The following is a 16,291-nucleotide window of genomic DNA, read 5'->3' on the forward strand; positions in this document are numbered from 1 at the left end:
CAAAACATATCACATTCTCCATCCCTCTTTATTTCACCCAATCTGGTCTGTCCTGTCTTCACATGGCTCATGCTTTTAACTATAACTGTTAATATGTTATGCCAGCTTAGAATTTCCCTTTTACTTTTCTACTCTGGTAAGCATTCACACTCAGTCTTTCCCTGATCCTCTGCTCTTCTATCAATGTTACTCTGTGGATGATATCCAGTTTCATAGATTTAAATCCCAACTAAATACACTAATCATTCCCATATTTATATCTCTAGGATTAACTTCTCTCATGAACTGCAGACTCAAGCCAAACACATATTTCGTTACACATGGCTATATAATAGGTATTTCAATCTAAGTATTCAAACAAAAACAAAACATAAAACTTTCCCCATTCTGTTGCCTACTTTGAACCTTTCTCCATTTCAATAAATGTCTCTACTATTGGCTAGACTGAGTCACTATGGGTCATCTTGGTGCCTCCCTTTCGCCCACATCTCAGATCCAATACATCACAAATCCTATCTTTATCTTCAAAATTATCCTAACTATGCTTTTTGTTCAACATTATTCCTAAAACTGATCCAGCACACAAGCCACTCTCACTTGGATTATTTTGTTATTCTCCTAACTGGTCTTTCTGATTTCATTCTTACGTTCTTGCAGCCTATTCTCCACTCACCGACCAGAGTGGTTTTATAAACACCCATTTCATCAAGTTACTCCTCAGTCAAAACCTGCATTGACTCTCCAACATACAAACAGTAAAATTGTAAGTTCTTACCGTAATCTAAAATGCTTCCCACAGTCTGCTCTACCTTCCATCTAATGTCATTTCCCACTATTACATTTTTCATGTGTTATATTGTTGGTCCTCATACACACTAGGCAAGCTTTGATTGCATGGCATGTGGACATGTTTCCTTCTATCTGGAAAAGTTTTGCCTTAAATGTTGACATGGCTTGCTCCTCTGTTTGACACAGGTCTCTACTCAAAGAACAATCCTCACAGAGGTCTTTCCTGACCACCCTTTTAAAAATAGCACTATTTACACTCTATCCTTCCACTCAGTTTTATTTTTTATCATAGCCCCTCTAATTACCTCGCATTTTCTTATATATTTATCTCTCTCTCTCTGTAAGACACTTAAGGAAACAGAATTTTTTCTCTGCTAAAACCTCAGGGTATGGAAGTGCATTGAAAATGCACAATAATTATTGCTTGAATGAAATTCACACATTCAGGAATGAGTGGATTAGAATGGTATTATTAACATTGTAACTAACTAGAACCTGTTTTAAAGGAGAATAAACAAAAATAGACACATATATAAACAATAAGGACAATAAAGTATATATATGTTATATTGATGGTTATATTTAGAGACACACAATGTGAGAACTTGAAAGAACTCTACAGATATTTGGTAAACTCAACCTCAACATTTTTGGATATTTGCCAAAGATTGCACAGTTATTCAATAACTTTTCTAAAACCCCAGTAATCCAAACAATGATGTTTTTCTTCAGAGGCCTTATGTTATATAGAAAGTACAGCAGTGAAGATTGGTATAACTTATCCTACAATTATTTTAATTAAAAAGAAGGAAACATTTTTTCCCAAGGACCTTTTGGCATTCCTATTGGTATTCTGAAGCCTGAGTTAGGTTACTTTCAATAGAGATGTTATAAAATAAGCAGAAATAATATAATAACTGACACATTACATGATCTGTTTATTAAAGTAATCCCAGATACTTAAAATGAGCAGAGCTTGGAAGAATCTAGGCACAGGAGAAGTTTGGCAAACATGAAACTGAGGGAATGTGCCAGAAAAAGTCCTCAGCCTTAAATGAGTTTGAGAGTTGCCCTTTCTGAGAAGTCAAAGTATACACCAGGCATTCACTGGCTCTGGTAGCACTGAAAAAACTGAAAAGACCTACAGGTTTAAAGGGAATTTAATCACACTCCTGTGCGTGCGTGCACACGCACGCACACACACACATACACACACACCCAGGATTAATGTTTATGGGCATCCAAATCAGATTAATTCTGATTAAGGAAAAAGCATTTGGAATCAGCAAAATATTAAGAAATAAAATTCAACGATTCATTCAAAGAATAATAAATCATAACCCATATAACCAAATTGGATTTATTCCAGGATGCTTTTTCAACATTGAAAAATCAATCAATGCGATCTCTCATATCAATACACTGAAAAAGAAAAATCATATGATCATATCAATAGATTTGGAAAGAACAATAGACAAAATACAGCACCAATTCATGATAAAAATTCTCAGCAAATTAGTAATAAGGACTTCCTCTAATTGATTTTAAAAATCTAAAAAACCTACAGCTAGCATCATGTTTAATCATGAGAAACTAGATGTTTTCCCCTAAGATCAAAAACAAAGCAAGTTTTCTCCCACCATCCTTATTTAATATTGTAGAGGAAGTCCTACCTATGTATTAAGACAGGGAAAGAAAATAAAAATTGATACAGATTGGGAAAGAAGAAATAAGAAGAATATCTGTTAGTACATAACATGATTGTCTATATAGAAATTCCCAATTATATGGAAAAACATTCCTGGAACTAATAAACAATTATATTAAGTTCATGGGATACAATGTTAATATGCAAAATTTAATTGTTTTATAATATACCAGTAATGGACAATTGGAGTTTGACATTAAAAACAAAATGTCATTTTCATTTACATTAGCACTAAAAACTGAAATAGTTATAAACCTCATGAAATAAGCATAAGATCTAAATGAGGAAAACTACAAAAATCTGAGGAAATACTTTTTTAAAGATCTAAAATAATGTTGAAATATTCTGTTCATAGAAAGAAACAATCAATATTCTTAAGATTCTAGTTCTTCCCAACATGATTATGGATTCAATGTATTCTAATAAAAGTTTCAGCAAACAATGTTTTTGAATATTGATGAACAGATCCTAAAGAATATTTGGAAAGGCAAAGAATCAAAATAGCAAATACAACACAATACAATACAAAAAGAACAAAGCTGGAAAATTGAAACTACCAGACATTAACAGTTCCTAGAAAACTAAATTAATCATGTTAGTGTGGATATTGTGAAAAATTGACACATATATCAATGGAATAAAGAGAGAACACAGAGTTATGTCCACAAAATATAATTAACAAATTTTTGACAAAGGCGTAAACACAGTTCAGTGGAGAAAAGTAGTCTTTTCAACAAATGATGCTTGAAAAATTGGATGTCATATGCAAAAAACATGAATGTAGACACAGACTTCATATCTTTCACAAAAATTAACTGAAAATCGATTATAGTAGAAAATATAAAATGCAAATCTGTAAAACTTTTGGAAGAAAACATAGGAGAAAATCTAGTTGACCTATGATTTGGCAAATGTGTTTATATACAACACCAAGAGCAAGACGCATGAAAGTAAAAACTGATAAGCTGGACTTTGTAAAATTAAATTTTTTTTGATATGCAAAGTACACTGTTAAGAAAATGAAAATGCAAACTATATGCTAGGAGAAACTACAAAACACATACCTGGGCAGACTTGTATCCAAAATATACATAACTCTTAAAATTCAACAGTAAAGAAACTAACATTCCAAAATATGGGCAAAAGATCTAACAAGCACCTCACCAAAAGGCGAGAGAGAGAGAGAGAGAGAGAGAGAGAGAGAGAGAGAGAGAGAAGGCAAATAAGTATATGTAAAGATTCTCAGCAATGTGTTTCATTAGGCAATTTCAAATTAAAACAACGAGATATTATTACACACCTGTTAGGATGCCCAAAGTAAAACTAAACAAATAAAAAAAAACCCTGACAAGACAAGTTAGCAGTTTCTCACTAAGTCTAAACTTGTTTTACCATCTGAACCAGCAATTGATTTAATTGAGTTGAAAACCTACACTTATGCAAAAAGTGCACACAAATATTTATATCAGTTTTATAATTGCCAGAATTAGGAAGCAAAATGCTTTTTGATAGATAACTGGATACACAAATATGGTATGTCTATACATCACAATATTATTCAGTAATTTATTAGGCTGGTGCAAAAGTTAATTGTGGTTTCAAAGGTTAAAACAATTGCAAAAAACGTGATTACTTTTGCACCAACCTAATAAAAAATTTCTATCAAGCCATGAAAAGACATGGAGGATTCTTACATACATAATACTAAGTGAAAGAAACCAGTCTAAAAAAGCTGCACATTATATGATTCAATTATATGACATTCTGGAAAAGGCAAAACTATGGAAAAGGCAAAACTATAGAAAAGGCAAATCTATATAAATAGATAAAAGATTTCCAAGGATTTTCAGAGGGGACAAGTTATTAATAGGTGAAGCACAGGGGAGTATTTCAGGGTAGTAAAACTATTCTGTATGATATGGTAATAATGGCTATATGACTATGCATTCATAAAATTTGACAGAACTGTGGAGCTTTCCCCAAGTTAGACAAACTGTGAGATCTAGGACACAGCATTCCAGGCTGTCATGTCTATGACTTTTTACTACCATGGCAAAGAGGGTCTAAATATCAAGTTTGAGGGCACAGTTTTTATAAAGACCACTTTCATTTCTGACACCAACTGCAAGTTTGAGGGTCTTAAAAATGATCCTCAGTTTCAGAAATCACTAGGGATACAAAGAACTCACTGACAACTATTATACTTATGATTACATTTATGACACTTATGATTAATTTTATTACAGAGAAAGGATACATTAAAACCAGCTAACAGAAGAGATACTTAGGAGAGTCTGGGAGGGTTCTAAACATGAAGCTTCCACTGTCTTCAGAACATGTTTGCTGCCTTATTGTTTTATGACAAATAGCATGGAGTAGTGGCACCCCAGGCATCTCACCCAAGCTTCACTGTCCAGAGGGTTCATTACCTTGGCATGATTGACTGATTGTTTATCCACGTGGTTGAATCTAGTCTCTAAGCTGACTGATAATTTTGTTACCCAAAGCCCCACAATAAAGCATATAATTGATCTTTCTGGTATGGCCATTTCCTAGCCTACAATCATTGAGTGTAGCCAGACCACCTGATTCATCTCCCTAGCATAAACGATCAACTGTGGTCAAAATGGCCCACCATGACGTATGAAAACATTCACATCTCTCAGGATATCCCAAGAGTTTACCTCCAAAAACCAAGAACCATATGACTTCACTGATATGTGGGATATAAAACTGAAAGCAACAAAAGAAGAAGACAAACAAATAAAGAAACAAAAACTCATAAACACAGGCAACAGTTTAGTGGTTACCAGAAAGTAAGGTGGGGAGGGATTGGCAGAAAAGGGTAGAGGGAGTCAAATACATGGTGATGGAAGGAGAGCTGACTCTGGGTGGTGAGCACACAATGTGATATACAGATGATGTGTTACAGATTTGAACACCTGAAACTTATGTAACTTTACTAACAATTGTCACTGCAATAAACTTTGGTTAAAAAAAAAAAAGAAGAAAATTTTTCAATGATCTATTGTAACCACAACAATTTATTGAGTTAAAATAATGTTAAACTCTAACTGGATTTATTTATTATATTAATATAACCTATGTCCAGTTTAGCTATTATATGACAAGCCTCTTTCTGTGAAAGACATTTCCTAATTTATAATAAATTGTATATCAAAGATCTTCATATATATATGTAAAATTATTATTAATATTGAGTAAACAAGTCAGGTAGGGAGGCAGCCAAATGAGCAAATGTTTGATAGGCTGTTAATTCCCCAACACAAACTGATAAAAACTGCTTATAGAATTAAGAGTTTGAGATTAAATCATTGTTACAAAATTATTACATTATTTTATAAAATTTTATAATTTTTTTAATTTATAAAAAATGGTGGAGAAGTAAATGCCAATTCCTTTGTACAATGTTAAAATTATTGCCTTCTAGAAGAGTAAAATAAAAGAAAATGTTGATTTACTTTTAAGATATGGAAGACAGTGAAATTAGATGAATGTTGTTTGTTTAGGTAATTAACATAACATATCCTGTCTCTGCATCTTTGCTAGTTAATAGGAATAAATCACAGTCATTGCCTCAATACAATTTCGTGGCACTCACTAACTTAAAAAAACTAAGAAGGTTTTATCAGCAGTAGACTAAACATGGCAAAGGAAAGAATCAGTGAGTTTGAAGATATGTTAATAGAAACTTTTCAAAATGAAAGCAAAGGGATAAAAGCATGAAAAAACACACCCGAATATCTAATAACTGTGGAACCAGTACTAATGGTGTCACACATGCATAAGTGAAATACCAGAAAGAAAAGAGAGAACAGAAAAGAAGAAATATTTAAAGTAACAATGACAAAGAATTTTTCGACATATCCTAAACCACAGATGCAGAAAACGGAAAACACTAAGCAACATAAATGCTACCAGATTTACACCTAAGCATCAAAGTAGTCAAACTGAAGTAAACCAAAGACAAAGAGGATATCTTGAAAGAAGATACAGGATGGAAATATCTCACCTATAGAGGAACATGGATAAGAATTCTATTGGCCTTCTTATCAGGCATCATGAAGCAAAAGAGTAGTAGAGGGAGATATTTAAAGTGTTGGGAAAAAAATACAGAATATGTATCCAGTGAAATTATGTTTCAAAAGTGCAGGAAAACTACAGACTTTTTCAGACAAATAGAAACTGACGAATTTTCTCCAGTAAACTTGCCATACAAAAAAATGTTAACAACAACTACAACAAAAGTTTGTCAGATGGAAACAAAATTATATATGAAAAACTTAAATGTATGCAAAGAAAGGAAAAGCATCAAATGAGTGGGAAAAAAAGATAAAATAAAATATTTTTATTTTCATATTCCTAATTGATCTAATAGATAATTGTTCAAACTAATAATAGCAACAATGTACTGGGAGATATATATATATATATATACACTCACACACACACACACATATGTTGAAAAACTGAAATGAATAACAATATAATAACAAAGGGAGTTAGGAATTGTGAGTGCTCTGCTATAAGGGTTATAAGGTGCTTGCACTAACTGTAAAGCATAATGGTGTTATTTGAAAGTGAACTTAGATTCCTTGCAAATGTGAATTGCAAACTCTAGGACAAACACTAACAATATTTTTAAGGTCATAATTATGCTAGGAGAGAAGAAGTAGAATCTAACAAAATAATCACTTGTGTGAAGAGAAGACAGGAAAAGGGGAACATTACAAAAGGAAACAAAGAACAAGTGTAACAAACAGAAAACAGTTGAAAATGCTGTAGATATTAATTCAACTATATAATAACTTTAAACATTAATGATCTAAATGCATCAATTACAAGACAAACACTATCAGAGTGGATAAAAAACTGTATGCTGTTTACAGAAAACCCACTTTAAAAAAAAAAGTAGATTAAAAGTAAAAGGATAGACAAAGATGTATTGCACTAACATGAATCAAAAGAAAGCTGGATTAATTATATTAATATCAGATAAAGTAGACTTCAGAACAAAAAATATTATCAGTGATAAAGAGCAGAATTGCAAAATTATAAAGATATCAATTCTCAAAAAAGACAATAATCTGTAATGTGCATGTGTCTAACAATAGAATGTCAAAATCGTGAAATAAAAATTTGTAGACCTACAGAAAGAAACAGGTGTATCCACTGGTAGAGTTGGATATGTCCACAGCACTCTATCAGATTTAAACACCTTTTATCAGAAAACCAAGAAGCAGAAAATTATAGTAAAATAGTTGGACTGACCAGAAACACTGGTCAGCTGGATATAATTCACAGTAACAGAATACTTCACTTTTTGAAGATTCAAAATTTATGTAATAATTCTAACCAACTTGATCAGTAGATTCAATGCAATCCCAATCAAATCACAAGATATGCTGTGGATATCGACATGGTGATTCTAAAGTTTATATGATGATTTCCAGACCAAGATGGTGGCATAGGAAGATCTTGAATTCACCTTCTCCCGTTTACCCATTGAATTTATACATACGAACAGAGAAGTTTCCCCTGAAGAAGAACTGAGGGTTGACTGAACAACTTCTGCACAACAAACCAGAGAGAAAGACCAAATAGAAACAGGTAGGACAGACAGAGACAACATACTATGATTACCCCAGTTCCAAGATACTAAACTGCAGTGAGGAGAAAGCACTGGGAAGCCTGGACACAGAATCACCAGGGGACACAGTAAAAAACAAAAACAGTTGTTTAAAGGGTGCCTATGCTATATGGGAAGGAAATCTATTTACTAACCCTAGAGTGTCTGCAAAACTGAAGGGGAACTGTGGGAACTCTGTCCAGTGTGGGAGGCATCAGAGAGTGCCATTTGTTTCCTTTTTCCTTCCCCTTGATTGCACAAGCAGGAGCACAACAGGAATTCTAGCCAGCAAGCCAAGGCTGTCAGAGTTCACACCAGGCCCCAGCACTACACCAGCTCTGCAATTTGTTCCCAGGACTCCCCACAGCTCATGTTCATATTCCAACTACAGCTCTTGTCCTCAGATTGAATTACCTGCATGTCTCCCCAAGGCCTACTCCAGCTACAACATCCCGCTGGCATGCCAAGGCAGTCCCAGTGTACCTTCCCCTCAGGATTCCATGTGGCTTATACCCAACCTAGTTACGGCTCAGAGACCCAGTGAGGTATGTCCCCAGAACTCCTCATGGCCCAAGCCAGCTCCAATTACAACCCGAGCTGGCCCTGCCAAAGTGGCCCTGGTGAGGCTTGCTCCTGGGATTCCACATGGCCCACAACTGTTCCAGTTCCAGCTCCAACCAGCCTGCCAAAGTGGTCCTGGTGAGGCTTGCCCCCAGTTTCCTTGCGACACATAACACTATAGCTCCAGCATCAGCTGGCCTGTTAATAACACTAGGCACCTGAAGTCTACAAAGGGGAAGAATTTATACAAGTCCAGGCCTTCAGGATGGGGAGAGGTGGTTGTTTCACCTGATTCATAAAAACAAGCACAGAGAGCCAAGATGAGGAGACAGAGAAATACGTTACAAAAAACAAAACAAAACAAAAAAACCAAAACAGGGCAAAACCCCAGAAAAAGAACTAAATAAGATGGAGATAAGCAATCTACCAGATAAAAGAGTTCAAAGCATTAGTTATAAGGATACTCAATGAACTCAGGAAAAGAATAGATGAACTCAGCAAGAACTTCAATAAAAAGATAGAAAATATAAAAAAGAACCAATCATAACTGAAAAATACAATAGCTGCAATTAAAAAATACACTAGAGAAATCAACAACTGGTTAATTGATACAAAAAAAAATAAGTGAGGTGGAAGACAAGGTAGTGGAAATCACCCAATCAAAACAGTAGAAAGAAATAAAATAATAATAAAAATAAGGATAGTTTATGGGACCTCTGGAACAATATTAAGCATACCAATGCTGGAACCATGAGCTTTGAGAAGGGAAGGAAGAGAAAAGGGGGCAGAAAACCTGGTTAACAAAATAATGGCTAAACATTTCCCCAACCTACTAAAGGAAACATACATCTAAGTCCAGAAATCACAAAGCACCAAAGTAACCCAAACAGGCCCAACACCAGGACACATCACAATTAATATGCCATATGTTAAAGAGAGAATCTTAAAAGCCACAAGAAAAAAACAGCTAGTTATGGTCAAAGAATGTTCCATAAGCTAATTTTATATCAGAAACATTGCAGGACAGATGGGAATGGCAAGATATATTCAAAGTGATGAAAAGAAAATCTACAACCAAGAATACCCAGAAAGGTTATCATTCAGAATTGAAGGAGAGTTTCTCAGAGAAGCAAAAGCTAAAAGAGTTCATAACCACAAAACCGGCCTTAAAAGGAATGTTAACAGGACTATTTAAATAGAAAAGAAAAGGCCAAACCTAAAAATAAGAAAATATAGAACATATACTCTCACTGATAAAGGCAAACATTTAGTAAATTTAGTGAATCAACAAATTATAAAGCTAGTACAAAGGAGAAAAGACAAAAGTTCTAAAAGCATGTAATATATTAAGAGAGAAGCAAACACACAAACAAAAGATGTAAAATATTATATCAAAAATGTAAATGGGGGTGAGTAAAAAAATAGTGCTTTTAGAGTTCATTCAAATTTAAGCAACCATCAACTTAAAACAGACTGTTATAAACATACCTTGTTATATATGAATCTTATGTTAATCACAAAGAAAAAAATACCATAACATATACACAGAAAATAAAGAAAAAGGAACCCAAATGAAGCCATAGAGAAAGCCATAAATGTACAAGAAAAGAGTTAAAGAGAAGAAAGCAACAGGGAACTACAAAAACAACCAGAAAAAAATAAATAAAATGCCAGTAAGCATACATTAATCCATAGTTACTTTAAATGCAACTGGACTATATGTTCCAATCAAAAGAGATAGAGTGCTGTACTCCTCATCCTTGTGAGGGGTATAAATGTCTAACTATTACATTGATTTGTATACCTGAAACTAAATTAAAAAAAAAAAAAAAGAGAAAGAGTATGGCTGAATGGATAAGAAAACATGACCCTTACATATGCTAACTACATGAGACTCACTTCAGATTGAAAGACACACAGACTAAAAGTGAAGGGTTGGGAAAATATGCTTCATGCAAATGGAAATGGAAATTTGCATGAAGTACCCCATGGAATAGTACTACTTACATCAGACAAAATAGACTGTAAAGCAAGGACTATAAAAGAAAAATTGGGAATTACATAATGATAAAGGGATCAGTCTAAGGGGGATATAACACTTGTACACATCTATGTTTCCAGCTAGAAACATTTAAACACATAGAGCAAATATTACCAGACATAAAGGGAACTATCAACAGAAAAGTAATAATAATTGTAGACTGGGACATTGCACTTACATCAATGGATAGATCATCCAGACAGGAAATCAACAAGAAAACAGTGGCCTTACCAACATGTTAGATCAGATGGTTTTAGCATATATAAAGGGTGCAAAAAAATAAATGTATACACATTTTAAGAAAGGAAAACTGTATTAAAATTTTCATACTCAAAATGTACTGATAACAAAAGACGAATACAAGTCATATTTGATTTCTGCAATTTCAAGAGGTGCTCAAAGGGTTACCATCAGTGTCCAAACACTTCTGATTACAGCAAACAACTGCTTGAGCAACGTTGACCAAAGTGTCCAGTTGTATACATTTTTTGGCACCCCCAGTATTACAGAGCATTCCACCCAAATCAGTAAAATACATATTCTTTTCAATGGGACATTTTCCAAGATAGACCACATGTTGGGCCACAAAAAAAGTCTCAGTACGTTTAAGAAGATTTAAATTACTAGATGAAACTAAAAACCAATTACAAGAAGAAAACTGGAAAAAACACAAACACAAGGAGGCTAAACAACACACTGATAAACAGTCAATGGGTTAATGAAGAAACAAGAAGTAAAGCCATATATATATCGAGACAAATGGAAATGGAAACACAATGATCTAACATCGTTGGGGCACAGAAAAAGCAGTTCTAAGAGAAAAATTTATAGAGATACAGGTCTACCTCAAGATTTTTTTTTAAATCTCAATAAACACCAAAAGGAACTAGAAAAAGAAAAATATACAAAGTCAAAAGTGAGCAGAAGAAATGATAAAAATCACAGCAGAAATAAATTAAATAGAGACTAAAAACAAAACAATTAAAAAGATGAACAAAACTAAAAGATGGTTCTTTGAAAAGATAAACAAAATATATAAAACTTTATCCAGAATCATCAAGAAAAAAATTAGAGGGCTCAAATAAATAAAAGCAGAAATGAAAGAGAAGTAATAATCAACACCACAGGAAAAAAAAAAAAATAAAAAAAAATATATATATATATATATATATATATATATATATATATATAAAGAGAATACTATGAAAAATTGTATGCTAGAAGATACAGATAAATTCCTAGAAACATATAATCTTCTAAGACTAAATAAGGATAAAAAAGAAAATCTTAACAGACTGATTACTTGAAATGAAATTGAATCAGTAAAAAATAAATTAATTAAATAAATAAATAAATAAATAAACTCCCAACAACAAATGAAAAGTCCAGGACCACACAGCTTCACAGTGAATTTTAGCAAGCATTCAAAAAGAATTACAGCAATCCTCCTCAAACCATTAAATAAATAAATAGATGATAAATAGATAAATAGATAAATAAATAAATAGAAGGGAAAGCTGCTAAGTTCAGTGTACAAGGCCAGCATTACCCTGACACCAAAACTAGCAAAGACACTACAAAAAAACCCAGATAGTTACAGGCTTTTATCCCTGATGAATATAGATGCAATTATCCTCCATAAAATATTAGCAAACCAAATTCAGCAATACCTTAAAAAGATCATATGCAATGATCAAGTAGAATTTATATCAGGGATGCAAGGATTGTTTAATGTCTGCAAATCATTCAGTGTGATGCACCACATAAAAAAAGAAAAAGAAGGATAAAATTCATCTTAATAGCTGCAGAAGAAGCATTCAACAAAACTCAAAATCCACTTATGAGAAAAACTCTTAATAAATTTGGTATAAAAGGAACATGCCTCAACATCACACAGGTCATATATGACAAACTCACAGCTAACATCATACTCAACAGTGAAAAGCTGAAAGCTTTTTCTCTAAGATCAGGAATGAGAAAGGATGCCCACTCAGAGCACTCTTATTCAACACAGTATTGGAAGTCCTAGCCACAGTAATCAGAAAAGAAAAATAAATAAAACCATCAAAATTGGGAAAGAAGAAGTAAAAGTGTCACTATTCACAGATGGCATGATATTATATATAGAAAACCCTAAAGATTCCATCACAAAACTGTCAGAACTAATAAATTAATTTAGTAAAGTTGCAGGATACAATATTAATATTTTGAAATCTGTCGTATTTCTATACATAAATAACAAACTAACAAAATGAGAAATTCAAAAAAGATCTCACTTAACAATTACATCAAAAAGAATAAAATAGCTGGAATTAAATTTAACCAGGAAATAAAAGACCTGTACACTGAAAATTATCAAACACTGATGAAAGAAATTTAAGACACAAATGGAAGGGTATACTGTTCTCATGGTTTGGAAGATTTACTATTATTAAAGTGTCCATACTACCCAAAGCAATTTACAGAGTCAATGCAATCCCTATAAAAATACCAATGGCAATTAAAAAAAACAAAAAAAAAAAAAACTAGAACAAATAATCTGAGAATTTGTATGGAAACACAAAAGACCCCAAATTGCCAAAGCAATCTTGAGAGAGAAGAACAAAGTTGGAGGTATTGTGCACCCAGGTTTCAAACTATATTACTAAGCTATAATAATCAAAACGGTATGGTATTGGCAAAAAAAAAATAGATACATAAAACAAAGGAACAGAGACCCCCCAGAAATAAACTCACACTTATATGGTCAACTAATGTGGGACAAAGTAGGCAAGAACATACCATGGAGAAATGACAGTTTCTTCAATAAACAGTGTTGAGAAAACTGGACAGATACCTGGGAAGAAATGAAACTAGACTACTTTCTTACATCATCTACAAAGATAACCTCAGAAAGACTTACGTCTAAAACCTGAAACCATAAAAGTTCTGAAATATAATATAGGCAGTAAACTCTTTGACATAGGTCTTAGCAGTATTTTTTGGACATTTCTCTTTGGGCAAGCAACAAAAGCAAAAATAAATTAATAGACCTTCATTAAACTAGAAAGCTTTTGCGCAGTGAAGGAAACAATCAACAAGACAAAAATGTAAACTATTAAATGGGAGGAGATATGTGAAATTCATATATCTGATAAGGGAATAATATCCAAAATATATTTTTAAAAACTCATACAACTCCTCATCAAAAAAGAACAAATAATCCAATTAAAAAATGGGCAGAGGATCTGAATAATCATTTCTCCAAACAAGACATATAGATGACACAGACACATGAAAAGATGCTCCACATCACTAATTAAAAGGGAAACGCAAATGAAAACCACAATGTGCTATCAACTCATAATTGTCAAATGGCTATCATCAAAAATACAACAAACAATAAGTATTACTGAGGATGTGGAGAAAGGGCAACCCTAGTACACTGTTGGTGGGACCGTAAATTAGTGCAGCCATTATGGAAAACAGTATGGAGACTTCTCAAAATATTAAAAACAGATATATCATATGACTCAGCAATTCTACTTCTGGATGTTTATCTGAAGAAAACAAAAACAATAATTCAAATAGATATATACACCCGATGTTCATTCCAGCTTTGGTTCATAGCCATGATGTGGAAAGAATGTAAGTGTCCATTGATAGATGAATACATAAATAATACATATACACAATGCAACATTCCTCAGCCATAAAAAAGAATGAAATCTTTCCATTTGCTACAACGTGGATAGACCTAGAGAGTAACATGCTAAGTAAAATAAGTCAGACAGAGAAAGACAAATACCATGTGATTTCACTCACATGTGGAATCTGAAAAATAAAACCAATAAATAAAATAAAACAGCAACAAACTCAAAGATACAGAGAGCAAACTGATGGTTCCCAGACAGGAAGGGAGGGTTCGGCAAAAGAGGAAGAGGTTACTAAGTACTAACTCCCAGTTATAAAATAAGTAATGTACAGCATATGAATACACTTAATAATATTGTGAGAACTATATCACTTTGTGTGGTATATACATGTTGAATCATTACATTGTAAACCTGAAAGTAATATAATATTCAATGTCAATAATAATTAAAAATAAATTTGGGGTATTACATCACATTTATGGTGGTGTGAGGTAAGCCTCTTGAAATATCCCCTGGAATTTACAACAAATTGAACAGCTATAATTCCACAAAGGACTCCCTGCACAGCAGACAGGGAAGACTAAGAAAGGTGCAATAGCAATCTTCTAAAGGTGGGCAAATTCGACTAGCAGGGGAGGAGGGAAAGAGAAAGTGAAGGGGAAAGTGAAGAGAAGCAGACTGCGCAGGCCCCAGAATGCAGACCGAGCTCAAAGCATCCAGCTCTCTGAATTCCAGAGCTACCACAATCACCAGAGAAGGAAGAATTCACAGTGCTAGTGCTCTCCTTATGGCCCACAGTCCTGCCTGAGGGATCAGCATATAACACAGCTTAACCCAAAACTCACGGCTGAGATACTGGAGAAAAGACTAAGGGAAGAAGGGTGAAAACAGTGGGTTAAGCCCTCACTGCCTGGCAGAGGACAGAAGGCATACACATGGAGCATAGACGACCCCTCCGCAACCTCCCAAACTCAGCTAACCTGCACCTTCTCAGCACTAGAATCAAAATGGTAGCAGTGGCAGATCAAAATAACAGAATACTTGTAGTTCTGAGAACTGCAACATACAGTCACAGATTCAGAAAAAACTAGTACTGGCAAAAGAGAGGGAACATTGGGTTCAAGATTGGTTGTGCTGGTGGTAGTACCATTGCTCAGAGCCACTTCTCAAAATCCACTCCACCCCTGTCCCACCTATCTGGGTGGATCCCTGCAAAAGTAAACAGAGCCCCTGAAACAAAGGCCCTGGAAAAGATTTCAAACTTCAGAAGCTCTCCACATCCCCCACAAGGAGATGCCATGAAACCCAGGATATGTGCTAACAGAGGAGAAGTCCAACTGCCAGGCAACGCCCTATTGTGTGAGACTCTGGAACAGTGCAGAGAAAATATAACACTACAGCGTGAGAGAGAATAAATGTTGGATATAAAATAAAATATTGTACCAACACCAACTGGAAAGCAAAAAAAAAGCAAAAGAAAGACCTCCTCTTATCAACCTGTTGCAGAATCCACTCCTGTAGATGACTAGGGAGAGAAATAATAATTTACTAATTGCCACGAATAACCAAGGTAACAAGGCAGCTCAGAAAGAAAATGAAAAATCTCCAGAAAAATCAACTGAAAGACATGGAAATACGTGACTTAAATCACAAAGAATTCAAGATTGCAATTCTGAAAAAAACTCAATGAGATTCAAGAAAACACAGACAGGCAGCTTAATGAACTCAGAAACCCAATCAAAAAACAAAATGAACCCTTTACCAAAGAGATTGAAATTTTCAAAAAGAACCAAATAGAATTTCTGAAGATGAAGAACTCAATAAAAGAAATGAAGAATGAAATAGCCAGCTTAGGTAATAGAGCTGACCAGATGGAGGAAAGAATCAGTGACATTGAAGATAGAAAT

The 16,291-nt window shown here is 33.8% G+C and overlaps 1 protein-coding gene across 10 annotated transcripts in view; it reads right to left on the reverse strand.

Moving 5' to 3' along the window:
• The window catches only part of SNTG1 (syntrophin gamma 1), an 813,791-nt gene that overhangs the window by 426,740 nt on the left and 370,760 nt on the right, over positions 1 to 16,291 (reverse strand). The window lies entirely within an intron of this gene.

The sequence above is a fragment of the Rhinolophus sinicus genome, linkage group LG14 (assembly GCF_036562045.2).
Source record: "Rhinolophus sinicus isolate RSC01 linkage group LG14, ASM3656204v1, whole genome shotgun sequence".
Taxonomy (NCBI): Eukaryota; Metazoa; Chordata; class Mammalia; order Chiroptera; family Rhinolophidae; genus Rhinolophus; species Rhinolophus sinicus.